The sequence below is a fragment of the Anomaloglossus baeobatrachus genome, chromosome 2 (genome assembly GCF_048569485.1).
Source record: "Anomaloglossus baeobatrachus isolate aAnoBae1 chromosome 2, aAnoBae1.hap1, whole genome shotgun sequence".
Classification (NCBI taxonomy): domain Eukaryota; kingdom Metazoa; phylum Chordata; class Amphibia; order Anura; family Aromobatidae; genus Anomaloglossus; species Anomaloglossus baeobatrachus.
In genome coordinates, this window is record NC_134354.1 from 234,526,363 (window position 1) to 234,541,273 (window position 14,911).

A 14,911-nucleotide genomic window follows, 5' to 3' on the forward strand; every position below is an offset into this window, starting at 1 on the left:
AGAATAATTTTTAATGCAGAAAAATCTGCTGCAAATACCCAAGGTGAGCACATAAGCGATCATTGTTGCTGCTTGTATTGATCTCCTCTTGTCCTTATGAGTTTTTTGCTATCTGATCACGGTTTGAGAGCTGCTGGAGGTGCAGGTCTGCGAATAACCTCAGCATGGAAAATTTTAAAGCAGCTGTCATGTAATCGGTGGAAAATACCAAGCATGTCTGTCAATCAGCACAATTTTTACTTGCCACTTCTGAAGGTATTGTGTTTGGTTACATAATTTCCTTACTTAACCTTATGGAACTTAGAAATACAATAAGTTTGATCAGTGTTGTCTTTTGGCTGAGACCCCTTTCTGCCCCTAGACCGTAGGATAAGTTCAGGTTTTTGCATTTTTTGGATGGTGGCTTTGCAGTCATTTTTTATTGAAAAGAATGGAGAGAAGGAAAGTTATTTGTCACGGGTGTGTCACAGGTGACAGTCCTTTGGTGTCTGGCTATAGAAGGTCGCAGCATTTGGCTGCACAAACTGCTCCCTGACCTCCTATTATTCCTGCTTGGCATATATGATATCTTATGTATCTCCTCTGCTTTGGGTTTATTCTTAGCCCTTTAGGACCCTGCAGAGTTCCTCACCCTTTCAGCTGTTTTAATCAGCAGTTCCGTTTGTGTCCTTAAATACCCTCATTCCCTCTGGTCTGTGCTGGTGATGACTCTAACTACCTACAGCTCCTGAGTGCAAGCAGTGGGCTTGCAATCATCTGGATTAACTTTATTGCATGTTGTACCCCCCCCCCTCACTGAATCTTTGTGTGTGTGTGTGTGTGTGTGTGTGTGCGTGTGTGTGTGTGTGTGTGTGTGTCCGCTAGAGGAATCCGCACCGTTGCATTTGCAATCACGAAATTTTGCACAGACACCCCATGTGACTCAGGGAACGTCATAGACTGTTTGGGCGGGAAAATTCAACCGTGCGCTTTACACTTACTCTCCAAAAATCCTGCCTCTATTAAACTGAATGGAGGTGGGAGCTACAGGCTATAAATAGCAACTGTCAGTGGTTGCTATAGGAAGAAAATAAATTGTTAGTAAAAGAAGCTTATGTGTGAGGTAATAAGATGTCGGTGGGGAGACTGATAGAGAGACAGAAAAAGACAGACAGAGACAGATGGGGAAAGAGACAGACCGGGCAAAGAGACACATACATATATATGTACAGTACATATATAGATATATATTTATTTTTTAATTTAAGCTGCATTAATGCTATATAGAATACACTTAAAAAAAATAAAGGTTCTTAGCACAAAAATTGGATAATCCTTGTATGCCCATCAACCGTGGCAAGGTGATCTTTCTTTGATGGGGCCCTATACTAGTGTCATGCCTCTCCTGGACTAAAAGTCTACGAATATATGGTCAGATACGGTAGGATCTAGCAGTAATTAAAACCTTCTAATGTGTATGGACCTATTGGCTGTTCCCTAACTGATGATTCCAAGGGAGATCGCAATGAGTATATTGAATTCAGATGCCCGATCCTTCTGTTCTTCTCAGAGATAAACCGGAGATGTTAGTGCCTTACTGTCCCTTCTCCATTGAAAGCAATAATGATCTACAGAGCCAACAATCCATTGTAATCCTATGTAGGATATATAGCTTTTTAGGTTCTTTTCACATTACAGTATTTTAATTAATATTGTTAGTTAAAACTGCAGTGCAAACAGATATTGAACCTTATGTATCAAAACTGTTACAGATATAAAGGGAATCGAAAATGTGTGTATATGTATACATATATGTATGTGTGTGTGTGTGTGTGTGTGTGTGTGTGTGTGTGTGTGTGTGTGTATATATGTATATGTGTGTGTGTGTATATGTGGCGCCCCTGACCTGGTCAGGCACCACTGAGTACTGCACCCATGCTGGGGACAGTACAATACAGGTAATCCAGAAGGCTGACCGAGGTGTGACTACACAGGCGCATAGTGATCAGGTCTCACACATGTACCTTTGAGAGGACCCCTGGGGATCCCAGGAGGGGAAAAAGCCTTCACCTCCACTCGAGGGGTGGAGGGGGCAAAGCCTCCAGCTCCACTCAAGGGGTGTGGTAGAGAGCCTGGTTGCTAGGTGGCGTAGGCAAGAACAGGAGAGGAGGAGTAGTGAGCCGGTTTAGTGTGCAGTCCAGGGAGAGCAGACGTCAGGAGCAGACCCCTGGGGCTGTGGCAGTCTAACAGCGTCCGCGCAGTGACTACCGACGGGGGAGAACGGTCACCTAGTAGTGCTACCCGAAATCCATCTTCAGCTAAAGAGAGAGCAACGGAGTGGGAAGTAAGGAGACTGCTAGGGAGTTACCAGGCCCAAACGGGTAGCAGGTCCCAGTGCAGGGATAGATCCACCTTTCCTTGCCAAACCTGCATGAGGGGGCACTTTACACCCCCAAGACTACACTACAGAGTTCGCAGCCACGTCGCCACAGTTAGGGCCCATAGTTCACAGGAGGCAAGCAGCCGGAGTGTCCTGGTCCAGGCTACAAGCAAACGGGCCAAAACGAAGGGGAGAGAGGCTTCAGCAACTTCCCTGGGTGACCCCCATAGGGACTAAAAGTCGGGGTTACTCCAAAACGCAAAGGGCTAAGGAAGGCGAGTCGGTAGCCACCCTCATCAGTCAGCCTGAAGGATACCTGGTTCCAGCCTGGTTCATCCCAGCTACGCCCGGGTTACTCACCCTGCCATCAACAGTGAGTAAAACCCCTGAAAGACATTCTGCTTGTGTTGAGTTATTCTGCACCTTGTGGTTCCACACACCTACACAGGGCCCTGGGGCTTGCCTCACTCTCAGGAGGCTATTACAACTGACTGCACCCACCATCAGCCCCAGGCATCCCTTAATCTGCAGTGGCGGTCCCCACTGACCGCAATTCTGAGAGTGGCGTCACGACAATCCTAGATAGAAGATTTCCTACCTGTGACAGGATCCAGCTGCGTGGAGTCCCTGAAGGTAATGCACCGACACAACACTGGAGGGGCTTCACATCTGGCGTCACGAACAGGATAAGGACTAGACCTGTCCAGACAGGTGACCATGTGCCTGGGCGGTCCGCTTGGAAAATTGGAAGCGCCGCCATATTGCCACCATGAAAAGCGCGCTGAAAAACAACAGCAGCCCGCGCTGGGAGAAGTTACCGCCCACGAAGAGGTGTGGCTACCCAGAGATCCCCTGCAGAGTCCTGACCTCGCAAGTGATGAGAGCGGAGGCGTTCAGAGACGTCGGGACAGAAAGGGAGCCAGAAGTCTGCTGTTAGAGGAAATGGCGTCTGAACACAGAGACCCAGAGCCAGGCTCCGCTGCCTGGTGGTGTCGGGAGCTTGCCCAGCTATGCGACCAACTGGAGGCCAGGGTTGTAAGGCAGATCAGAGAGGGACGCACGGAGCTTCTGGAGATGGCTGCGGCGGTTCAGGCCTACGAGGGGAGAGCCACGCGACGAGTGCCAGACCGGACGGCGACGACTCAGACCCCGATGATACCACCGATGGGTGAGTCCAGTGTTGCCCCTGCCAGCGCGAGTGCCCCGACCCCTGCTGCCACGCCCGCGGTCCCTGAAGAGGCGCCCGGCGCGGCGACGTTGAACCAGGCCGCAGCCACGCCAGGTGCGGCCCGCCAAGCCCAGGCCGCCGCAGCGATGCCCTGCCCGGCCCGCAAAGATCTGGCTGCCACCGCAACCCTCCTCCACGCCGCAGGTGCGACGCTGACCCAGGCCGCCGCCATGCTAGGCCCGGCCCGCCAAGACCCCACCGCAGCAGCGACGCTCGTCCGCGCCGCAAGTGAGGTGCTGAACCAGGCCGCAGCCACGTCAGGTGCGGCCCGCCAAGCCCAGATCGTTGCAGCGACGCCCAGCCCAGCCTGCACAGATTCCATTGCGACAGCGACGCTGATCCAGGCCGCCGCCATGCAGGGCGCGGCCCGCCAAGACCAGGCCGCCGCCATGTCAGGCGCGGCCCGCCAAGACAAGACTGTACCACTGTTTACCCCGGCCTGCAAGGCCAGAGCAGACACCGCTCCCCAGTCTAGGAAGTCCCTGATAGGAGAGGACCCCGAATACTGGAAGCTGAAGGCTGACCTAGAGGCCCAGTTCCCACAGGAGATGGTGGATCGGTATCTGCTCCCTCCGCACACCCCCAAGGCGACTCCTGCAGCAACCACGCCAAAAAGTCCCCCGCCCGGGCCTGCTGATGAACACCCATCCCCAGCGCTGCCACAACAGGAGTGCTCAGAAGAACTAAGGGGGAGAGGAGGGCAGAAGGCTGAGGAGCTGACCCCGGAGCCATCAGCAGGGGATCCATGCCCAGAGCCAGAGATGTTGCCATATTCCCGCTGGGATGAAGAGAGCCCGACACCCTCCGCTGAGGAAGATTTGTCCAGAAGCCTCACCTGGGAGCCTGCAAGTAGTGAAGTAGCAACCCAGCAGAATCCAGCCCGCAAGACACGGCGCCGCAGCAGAACAAAGTTTTCCCCTGCACAGCAATCTCCAGATAAGAAGGATGAAGTAACGGCCAGAGACTTGGAAGAGAAACGGTCTTTAAGGAGAGCCAAATCCCAGGTCAGAGGCCCACTTTGTCGTGGAGTTGTGGAAGATTTCAGCTTGAAGAGTGGATATGGTTTCATAGTTGCACCTGGTATGAAAGAAGGCATCTTTGTGAACAGAAGGGATGTTAGAGCCCATTTGCCTAGAGGACATCCAGGAAGAAACTTACAGATGGGAGATACAGTGGAATTCACAATGCATCAAGGAGAAAGAGGGTGGTATGCACTCGACGTTACGCCATGTATCAGAGATTCCTATAGAAACCCAGCTGTCTCCATACCACAAGAAAAAGAAACAGATACAGAAGAAGAGGAAAGAAAAGATAAAGAACCCATTGATGAGACCACCACAGATGATGATAGAGATGGAGAAAGCAACAGGTGCCGCAGCCCTACAGGCCCAAGCCCTGGTGAGGAGGAATCTGTGTAAAGTAAAGTAAGAAGTACAGCAAGTTAAAGTTTTGACAAGTTTGCAACATTAATGTTCAAGAAATGTGCCCACATGAACTAATGTGAGAAACCCATGAACCTTAAGGCTATGAACTGGCTATAGCCACAAACTCTCGCAGTGTAAATAGTTACCCCAGAGGTACCACCACCAGAGCCAGCCTGTTTATGGGGCCTGGCTCTCCACCACAAAGAGGGTACCTGGTCAGCACCAACTGTGGAGGCCGCCTCTACATCCTGCTAGAAGAGGCTGAAGGCGCGGCTCCACCAGGCCAGGTATACCCTGAAACCACCAGACCATGAAAGCCGCCTCTACATCCTGCCAGAAGTGGCTGAAGGCGCGGCCAACGTGAGAGGGTTTTGGGTGGGTTAACGGACTTGTGGGTGGAGGGTGGTGATGTATGGTACCTGGTGGTTTTAAAACGTTTTACCATGTTTTAATGTTTTACGCATTTTAAAATGTTGTCTTGCAGCCCGAGGACGTGCTGGTGATAACTAAGGGGGAATGTGGCGCCCCTGACCTGGTCAGGCACCACTGAGTACTGCACCCATGCTGGGGACAGTACAATACAGGTAATCCAGAAGGCTGACCGAGGTGTGACTACACAGGCGCATAGTGATCAGGTCTCACACATGTACCTTTGAGAGGATCCCTGGGGATCCCAGGAGGGGGAAAAGCCTTCACCTCCACTCGAGGGGTGGAGGGGGCAAAGCCTCCATCTCCACTCAAGGGGTGTGGTAGAGAGCCTGGTTGCTAGGTGGCGTAGGCAAGAACAGGAGAGGAGTAGTGAGCCGGTTTAGTGTGCAGTCCACGGAGAGCAGACGTCAGGAGCAGACCCCTGGGGCTGTGGCAGTCTAACAGCGTCCGCGCAGTGACTACCGACGGGGGAGAACGGTCACCTAGTAGTGCTACCCGAAATCCATCTTCAGCTAAAGAGAGAGCAATGGAGTGGGAAGTAAGGAGACTGCTAGGGAGTTACCAGGCCCAAACGGGTAGCAGGTCCCAGTGCAGGGATAGATCCACCTTTCCTTGCCAAACCTGCATGAGGGGGCACTTTACACCCCCAAGACCACACTACAGAGTCCGCAGCCACGTCGCCACAGTTAGGGCCCATAGTTCACAGGAGGCAAGCAGCCGGAGTGTCCTGGTCCAGGCTACAAGCAAACGGGCCAAAACGAAGGGGAGAGAGGCTTCAGCAACTTCCCTGGGTGACCCCCATAGGGACTAAAAGTCGGGGTTACTCCAAAACGCAAAGGGCTAAGGAAGGCGAGTCGGTAGCCACCCTCATCAGTCAGCCTGAAGGATACCTGGTTCCAGCCTGGTTCATCCCAGCTACGCCCGGGTTACTCACCCTGCCATCAACAGTGAGTAAAACCCCTGAAAGACATTCTGCTTGTGTTGAGTTATTCTGCACCGTGTGGTTCCACACACCTACACAGGGCCCTGGGGCTTGCCTCACTCTCAGGAGGCTATTACAACTGACTGCACCCACCATCAGCCCCAGGCATCCCTTAATCTGCAGTGGCGGTCCCCACTATATATATATATATATATATATATATATATATATATATATATATATATATATATATATATATATATATATATATATATATATATATATATATATATATATATATATGTGTATATATATATAATTAATTATACCGTGTTTTTGCAAAAATAAGCCCTACCCCAAAAATAAGCCCTAGTCACTGTTCAATAATGAAGTGTCCATGCAGCTAAAAAAGTTAAAGAATACTGCAAGATACTTCATTATAGAAAGCAGACACCCCCAAAACAGAGAAGACAGAAGACCCCGCAATCATATTCACCAGACGTCGAACAGGAGTACCTGCCGTGGAACGCACACTCACGCACAGCAGATCACGCACAGCAGATCACACACACACACACACACACACACACACCAATGCACATCAGATCACACACACACACCAACGCATATCAGATCGCGCACATAAGATCACGCACACCCATGCACATCTGATCGCGCACACCACATCTTGCGATACTGATTGCTTCTGGCAGGGGAACCTGAGATTCAGGGGTGCGGGAGGATCTGTGGTGGAATGTATGAAGGACATTTGGTGGAACACATATGAGAAATATATATATACAGTTTATATATACAGTATATTATAGCGGCATGGATCATTACAGAGGTCTAATCTTTTCTGAAAAATTGATCTTAGGTAAGAATAAGGCGACTTGTTGTGCCTACAGGTACTATGGACCTTATAGGGGGTTCTGTCATACGGGGCGGTGCATGCAGCATTGCCATATGCAAATGTTGGAAATGTTTCCACTTCTGGAGGGTGGGGTGTTGGTGAAGACTGGTGTACACTCCAAATAAACATTACATCTTACTGTATGACAATTGAATAAAGATGACAGAATCGGCTCACAGACGCTCCTTCTCCTTGGTTTGCTGCCGTGTTCTGTACAGTTTCTAGGAGGCTATTGAGAACAGTTGAATAGTCCGATGACTGTAGTAATAGCGGCTTTGTTATGGGAGCACAGTAGTCTGCTCTTACTCTGTGAATACCCTATTATGACGTTTGTTGTAATGTTTTGACACATATTATTGTCAGTGTTGAAAGGTTACATTTTGGATAGAATTCTCATATACAACAGCACAAACTTAAGTTTGCTAGAGGTTTTCATCGTGAGACCGAATCTACGTAACTTGCTTCCAACAATGATATTAAGAAATATTGCCTAATGGTGCGCTGTGTGAAGAAGAAAGGGAACCTCCGATTCTCAGAATCTGCTTAGGAAAGAATAGTGTCATCAAGGAGAGCACGCTGCATAAAAGCAAATTCTGTGAAAAAGCAGAATTCCTACACACCCATACTACCTCCTAGGATTGATTTATTTCCTCCCCCCGTACACCCCCTACACCCCCTATACATACACACACACACACACACACACACACACACACACACACACACACACACACACACACACACACACACTCTGCTGGTGAACTTAAGGTATAACACTGGTACAAACTAGCCCAAAGATAGGACAGGTTGACTTCATGTTCTAGTCTAAGGGGAACCTGCCATTATAGGTTCCACCCTTGAACTTTCACCATGGTGTTCTACAGTGATCTAAAGATGTCACTCTCTGATAATAATAATTTTTATTCACTTACCGTATTTTTTGCTTTATAAGACGCACCTGATTATAAGACTCACCCCCAAATTTGGTGAAGGAAAAGAGAATTTATTTTTTTTTAATGTTAAATGGGGTCCATCTTATAATGCTAGCGTCCGTCTAACAAATCATATAGGGTATATGTCCCTCATACCCCCCCATCCTAAAATTAGCCCCCCTTAATCTGGATATGGCCCCCTTATATTGAATATAGCCCCCTTGTGCTGGGACACGTCCCCCAGTGATGCCACATGTCCCCCATTGATGACACACATCCCCTATTGCTGGCACATGTCCCCTATTTATGGCACATGTTCCCCTGTGCTGCCCATGGCCCCTATAGATGGCACACCTCCCCTGTGTTTGATATGGCCCCCATGTGTGCTGCCTATAGCCACTATAGATGGCACACCTCCCCTGTTAGATATGGCCCCCATACTGCTGCCTATGGCCACTATAGATGGCACATCTCTCCTGTGTTAGATATGGCCCCCAGGCTGCTGCCCATAGTAAAATAAAACACTCTTTCCTTACCTTCTTAGCGCTGTCCCTCCTTGTGTCTCCCTCCGTGCTGCTGCTCCTCCTCCACTTCCTGGTTCTCAGTGCCGGTCATGTGATCTGCACAGCAGAGTGATATCATCTCTGTGTGCCTGATCACAGACAGCAGCAGCAGAGACACCGGGAGATCAGCGCTGGAGGTAAATAAAGCTTTTTTTATTTTACTATGGGCAGCAGTATGGGGGCCATTTCTATCACAGGGGGATCATGTGCGATCAAAGGAGGGCGCAGGCAGATATAATATGCGCCGCTGCCCCAGCCCATCGCCGCGGTGTGGTTTCAGCACCACGGTGATGGACAGCAGCAGTGCATATTATATGAGCGGGAGCTGGAGATCAAAGGCTCCCTCCTGCAGCTTTCACAAGCACCCAGCACCGCTCCAGAGCTGCCCCCACCTTCCCTGGACCCTGTAGTGTATATATATATATATGTATGTGTATGTATGTGTGTATGTATGTATGTATGTATGTATATATAAATAGCCCCTCGTATATTCGGATTTATAAGATGCACCCCCTACTTTCCCCCAAAATTTGGGAGAACAAAACTGCATCTTATAGAGCGAAAAGTACGGTAAATAGTGCTATTAATTCCATAACACGTTACATACATTGGCAACACTGTCCTTATTGGGGCTCACAATCTATTTGGCTATATGAAATGAGATCTTGGTCTCTCAGGAGTTAAGCTTCCATGGCTTGATTTCCATTTTCCTTGCAAGGGTACATCTTTTCAAGCTTTCTCCAGTGGTTTCCAGCGGGAGCGCAGAACCCTGATGAAGCCCAGGGTACGAAACCTTGCTTGTTGCAAGGGACTTGAAGCTTTGAAGAAACATTGTTAGGACATCTCCCACCAGGAGGTGTGTGAGACTGTGTGACCTCGTATGAGACTGGTATCGCACACAATTCTTCACTTTTTGCTATTGTATAACTTATTTTTTACCTTTTTTATGCAGCCTTTGACATTTTAGAGAGTGCCAAGTAAGGCTATGGTGACGGTGATGACAGGTTCGCGATTAGGAAATCTAGTGAAATCCTTCAGCCATTTCAGTAGTTCTTCTTGGAGACATGTTCTTGGTGCTGTTTTTTCTTAGACCATGGAGCTGATGACTTGTCTGTGCGTGGACAGATCCAGTTTAACCATTTGGTATCCATATATTTGTTAGTTGCCTCCAGAACAGCATACTGTTCTTTGTAGCCGATTTTAAATGACATCAAGCAATTTCATTCCTCCAAGACCGCATTCATCAGCTATTAGTTGTATTTATTGCGGCTTCCTTCCCTACACATAGCCTGGGTATAAGAGACGTTTGGATTTCTTGCATTTTTTTTCAGTTGCAATCTTGAATCTAAACCATTAGCACTGGATCTTTACCGAATTTTCCTTGGTTGTTCACGATCACATTTTCTTCATGTTGCTGGATGCAATGATTTACTTTCTCACGATTTGATAGTTCCTTGTCTTGACGGTAGACTCCAACTGTACTTGCCTTCCAGGAAGCAGATTTCAACACTTCTTTTGGGCTGTCAATCAGAATTCTTGGCTTACAAACAGCTTCTTCGAGGCAAAGATACTCTTAGGGTGTATTTTACGAGTGCAGCTTTCAGAGTCTTGCTTGACCCCGAAGAACTCCTGCTTTGTAACCTGGTTGCCATAACTGGAAGAGTCCCTGTTTCCCAGAACGGTGATGCAATAAGCGTTATTCCCTTGAGACCAATAAATTGCACATTAAAAACACATGCTCCATTACTGTTGCAGAAGAAGAAAGCTGCTGAGCCGGGAGGATGGATGTTAGTCCATGGATGAATCATTTCCTATATAGCTTGGGGTAGGAATATCCTTTTAGCTTCATGGTGTAATATATATATCACTTTTTTGACACGTCAGGTCCTGATATGTGAGGTTCATTGAAGCTTGAGGCTTGTTTGTGTATTTAGTCATTTCTGTGAGGCAATTAGTTATACTTTATGCCGAGGATACAAAAGACAAGACTAGGATTTTGTTCTTCTGGGTCCAGAAATAGACTTCAGCAGAAATCAGTGTGTTCTGGTTACTGTAGAATATTTTCCATAGTAACCGACTGATCTTCACTTTTGCTAATGTCAGAATTTCAAGCTTGTTTGTGACGGATCAGAACATGTCAGTACAATTTGTGCTGGATTAGATGCTTTAAAGCCTCATTCAGACACTCTTCAATCACATACCCATTAAAGTCTATGGGGCTATTCACATATCTGGGGCTTTTTCTTGGACCATTTGTCCAAAAACCCAAAAAATCATTTTTGATCAAAGTCACTGAAAAGTACCAATACAAGGCTACGGGTCCATGGAAATCACTAACTACACATGGATGGCATCGGTGTACAATCCATGTGCTGTCCATGATTCACATTGTAATGTATAGGAGAAGTTTTGTGATTTATTCATATATGGTAGTTATCCATCCGTGAAAATCGCTGATAATAATAAAATCTGACCCATTGGCCAAATACAGATGAAACCCGCACCCTTTCCTGTGTATGTGGAAAATCGGGGAAGTCTGAATGAGGCCTTAGATGATGTTGCACACGGTGAACGCGTCTTTTTTTTTTAATCTTTACTCATTAGACCAATAATTGATCCGAATTTCCAGTCTGGGGACACAAGCATCTGGTAAGCATGCATAATGGCACTAGTTTGATGAAGGAAGACTGCCAAGCTGCTCCATTGACAAAACTGTAGTAAACATTTCTCTGAGTGCAATTGTCGCAAACAGTCTCATGGTAGTGTATGTAAATGATAGGGTGGGAACAAGATGAAAACCATCAGGTCTCATTCACACGACAGATTTTCACGTGCAAGTACGATCTGTGGGTTTCACTTGTACACGCAATAGTCTACGGGGCCATTCATATGTCCAAGATGTGGAAAACTGCGAACACGTCATGTAATAAAGTCAACGGGTCTGTGAAAAAAATTGGACCAATTTTCATGGATTGTCAGAATGGAGAAAGTGGAAACTTTAAAAAAAAAAAAAAAAAAAAAAAAATCTGAATTTCCAAGAAAATCAGATGGCATTGGTATTACACGCTGATGAAATTGTAATCAGTCAGATTATAATAATCGGTCCATTTTTCTCATAGTAGGAAATATCGTACGTGTAGATGAGGCCCAAAGGATATAAGGCTGGAGAGGTGGTGTTTTTTTTTTTTTGTTTTTTTTTTAATGGGAGCATACTTTAACACATGTTCAATTTCTGTCAGTTTTTTTGTGAATGTGTTTTTTTTTTTTTTGTCGTAATGAGAAATCATTATTATTAGCAATGAGCAAATGCTAAATATTGGGGTTATTCGTACCGAATACCTAGTACTATTTCAATATTTTTCATGAATAGCAAACCTAATAAAAGTCAATGGGGAACCCGAGCATTTTTCTTGAAGATTTCCCAGAAAAATGCATTGGGTTCATTATTTGTGACGACTACTAGAATAGTACTAGGTATTCAGTACGAATAACCCGAACTCGAATATTTAGTATTCACTCATCACTATTTACTATGTCAGCTGCCCAACATACCAGTATATTTACTTTTTTGTTGGAAAACTGTGCCATTTTTAGAAAAACTTTGGTTATGAATAAAAGCGTAAAGAAACAAAAAAAGCAATAGAGTTCCTGTAAGGCTATGTGCACACATTGCAGATTTGGTTGCAGACAATCTGCATGTTCTGGCAGGAAAGACGTTGCGGAAAAAAGAGCGTATTTGTCGTATGTTTTTATGCAGTGTTTTTTTTTTTCATTGGTAAAAATGCAGAAAGAGTTGACTTGCTGCAAATTTTTTTTTCTGCAAGGAAAAAATCCTGAATGTGTGCACAACACTTCAGGATTCTCATAGACTTTGCCAGCATAAGTATATCATTGCAGATTTGTGAAAATCTGCAACAAAAAGAATGCAGCAAAAACTCCCCATGTGCACACAGCCTTACTCCACCCTACATTTTGTGTTTTTGGCTCTGTGGCGTGCTTCGACGTCATCTATGTGACTGTTTTACAATCTTTCTTAAAATATTATCCAAGTTTTCTTCAGTCCTACGCATGGACAGAGCAGTTGCTTCATTATAATGAGATAATCCGATTAAAAATAAACTCCAGGCGGCTTTAGTTGCGCACGTTGCTTGACATACATATCTTGTGTTCATGATGCTTGCTGATATAAGTCTCGCATGGACTTAAAAGGGATGATGCAGCTAGCTTACGCAAAGTAAAATCTGGCAGGAGCATCCATTCATGAATCATCCTGTATCGGGGCAGGAAAGCAATATAAATTATCAGCGTCCTACCATGTTCCGCCCAAGACGGGTTTATTTATAAGTTGGCTCCTTGAGCGCTCTGCTATTTCGAGTTCCTGTTGATACTTCTTACATAGTCAGCATTTCTCAGTGTGCCACCAGTGACTATAATGGGAAGCAGATGTCATTACTTGAGGAGTCTCGGTGACCATCTAACAAGTGTTTACATCCAACATTCGACTGAAGGGATTCGCGCTTCAAAGAATAGTCTCTTGAGCTTAAATCGTGCAGACTCGGTCTTATAGGTATAAATAGAAAGGTTTTATGATCTGTCTTAATTCACTTCGTCCAAACAAGTACAGTCAGTATTCACACGAAAAAACGGCTTAAGACTTCTGAAGGACAAGATAAAGGACAGTTCATCCGTCTGTTAATGTGAATCTCATCCTTATTGTCCGAAATTTACGGCACCTTTTGTACAACATAACAGATCCATTTTCCACTACGTAATATTGTGATGCTTGAGAGGTTTCACTAGCAAGTTGATTCCCATGCAGAAAAATTTGGCTTACCAAGGGACCTCAATCAAGGAGGAACTAAGAGTGGGTAGACGCCTAGGTCAAAGCATAGGTCGTGTGAAATGAGTATATACTGGCTATCGTTGTAAGGCTGACTGTCTTCAATGCACAGTGAATTATATAGTATTAATACGATTTTAATAATATAGCATTAACATATACCACAGCGTTTTCCAGTTCAAAGGTAGATCTAGAAATAATATCACACAATACACTAATTCTAACAAGAGGATTAAGGCTTTGTGCGCACTAGAAATGTGAAATTTCTCAAGAAAATTTCTTGAGAAACTTCTGGGAGTGGAAGATTTCCGGACCTCCGGAAAAAATCCGCACCAAATCCGCGGTAAATCCGCATGCGGATTTGCCGCGATTTCCCCGCAGGTTGTTCCCTGCGGATTTTGCAGGCTGTACTGCAGAAATCCGCAGGTACCTGCAGAAAGAATTGACATGCTTATTTTCTCAAGAAATTTTCTCAAGAAAATCTTCTCAAGGAAATTTCTTGAGAAAAATCCGCACAGTGTGCACAGCTATTTTTTTTTCTCATAGGATTTGCTGGGAAATGTCTGCACAAAGATTGCAGACATTTCTCAAGAAATTTCCGCAGCAAATCCGCGGGTAAATCCGCGGGTAAAACGGCCTAGTGCGCACATAGCCTGAGACTCCTGCTCTTGAGGAAATAGGGATGACACAAAAGGTATAAAGTGCTTGTATTGTATGGTCCAGCTATTAAGATAATACAGGAGGTTTTACTTGTAAATCTGCATGAGTCGGCTACCAGCTAGTGTATGTACAGATACAAAATGCTACTCAATGCATGGAGTGCCTAAAAGATGACTTTTAGGGCACGTATAAAATTGGAAATGTTACCAGGGTGGGTTGGGAGTGTGTACAAGACGACTTTTTCAGACAGATTCCACCTGGAATTCTGCTTAAAGGGAGCCTGTCATCGGATGTTTATGCTACTTACCTAACGGTTGGTGTGGAGCAGACTGGTCAGATGGGCGTCTCCATTCTCTGGGTCCCGCGCCTCCTCTTTCGACCATCTTTGTCCTCTTTCTGAAGCTATTGTGGATGACGCATTCTACCTCATCTACACTAGCCAACAGTGAGGTCCTGCGAAGACTCACTTTGATCTGCCCTGCTCGGCAGTGTTGACTAAATTGGGAGCCAGTACTATCCAAATGGAAGACAGTACTATCTTATTTATAAAATAAAGATAAAGATGCCAGCGTCAAAGTTGCTGCTAAAAGAACAGTAAAGACAAAATGTTTTAGGAAAAACATCTACAGCATTTTCCTGAA

General features: G+C 45.9%; 1 protein-coding gene across 1 annotated transcript in view; it reads left to right on the plus strand.

Moving 5' to 3' along the window:
* Positions 1-14,911, plus strand: part of DYRK3 (dual specificity tyrosine phosphorylation regulated kinase 3) — a 60,397-nt gene that overhangs the window by 33,108 nt on the left and 12,378 nt on the right. The window lies entirely within an intron of this gene.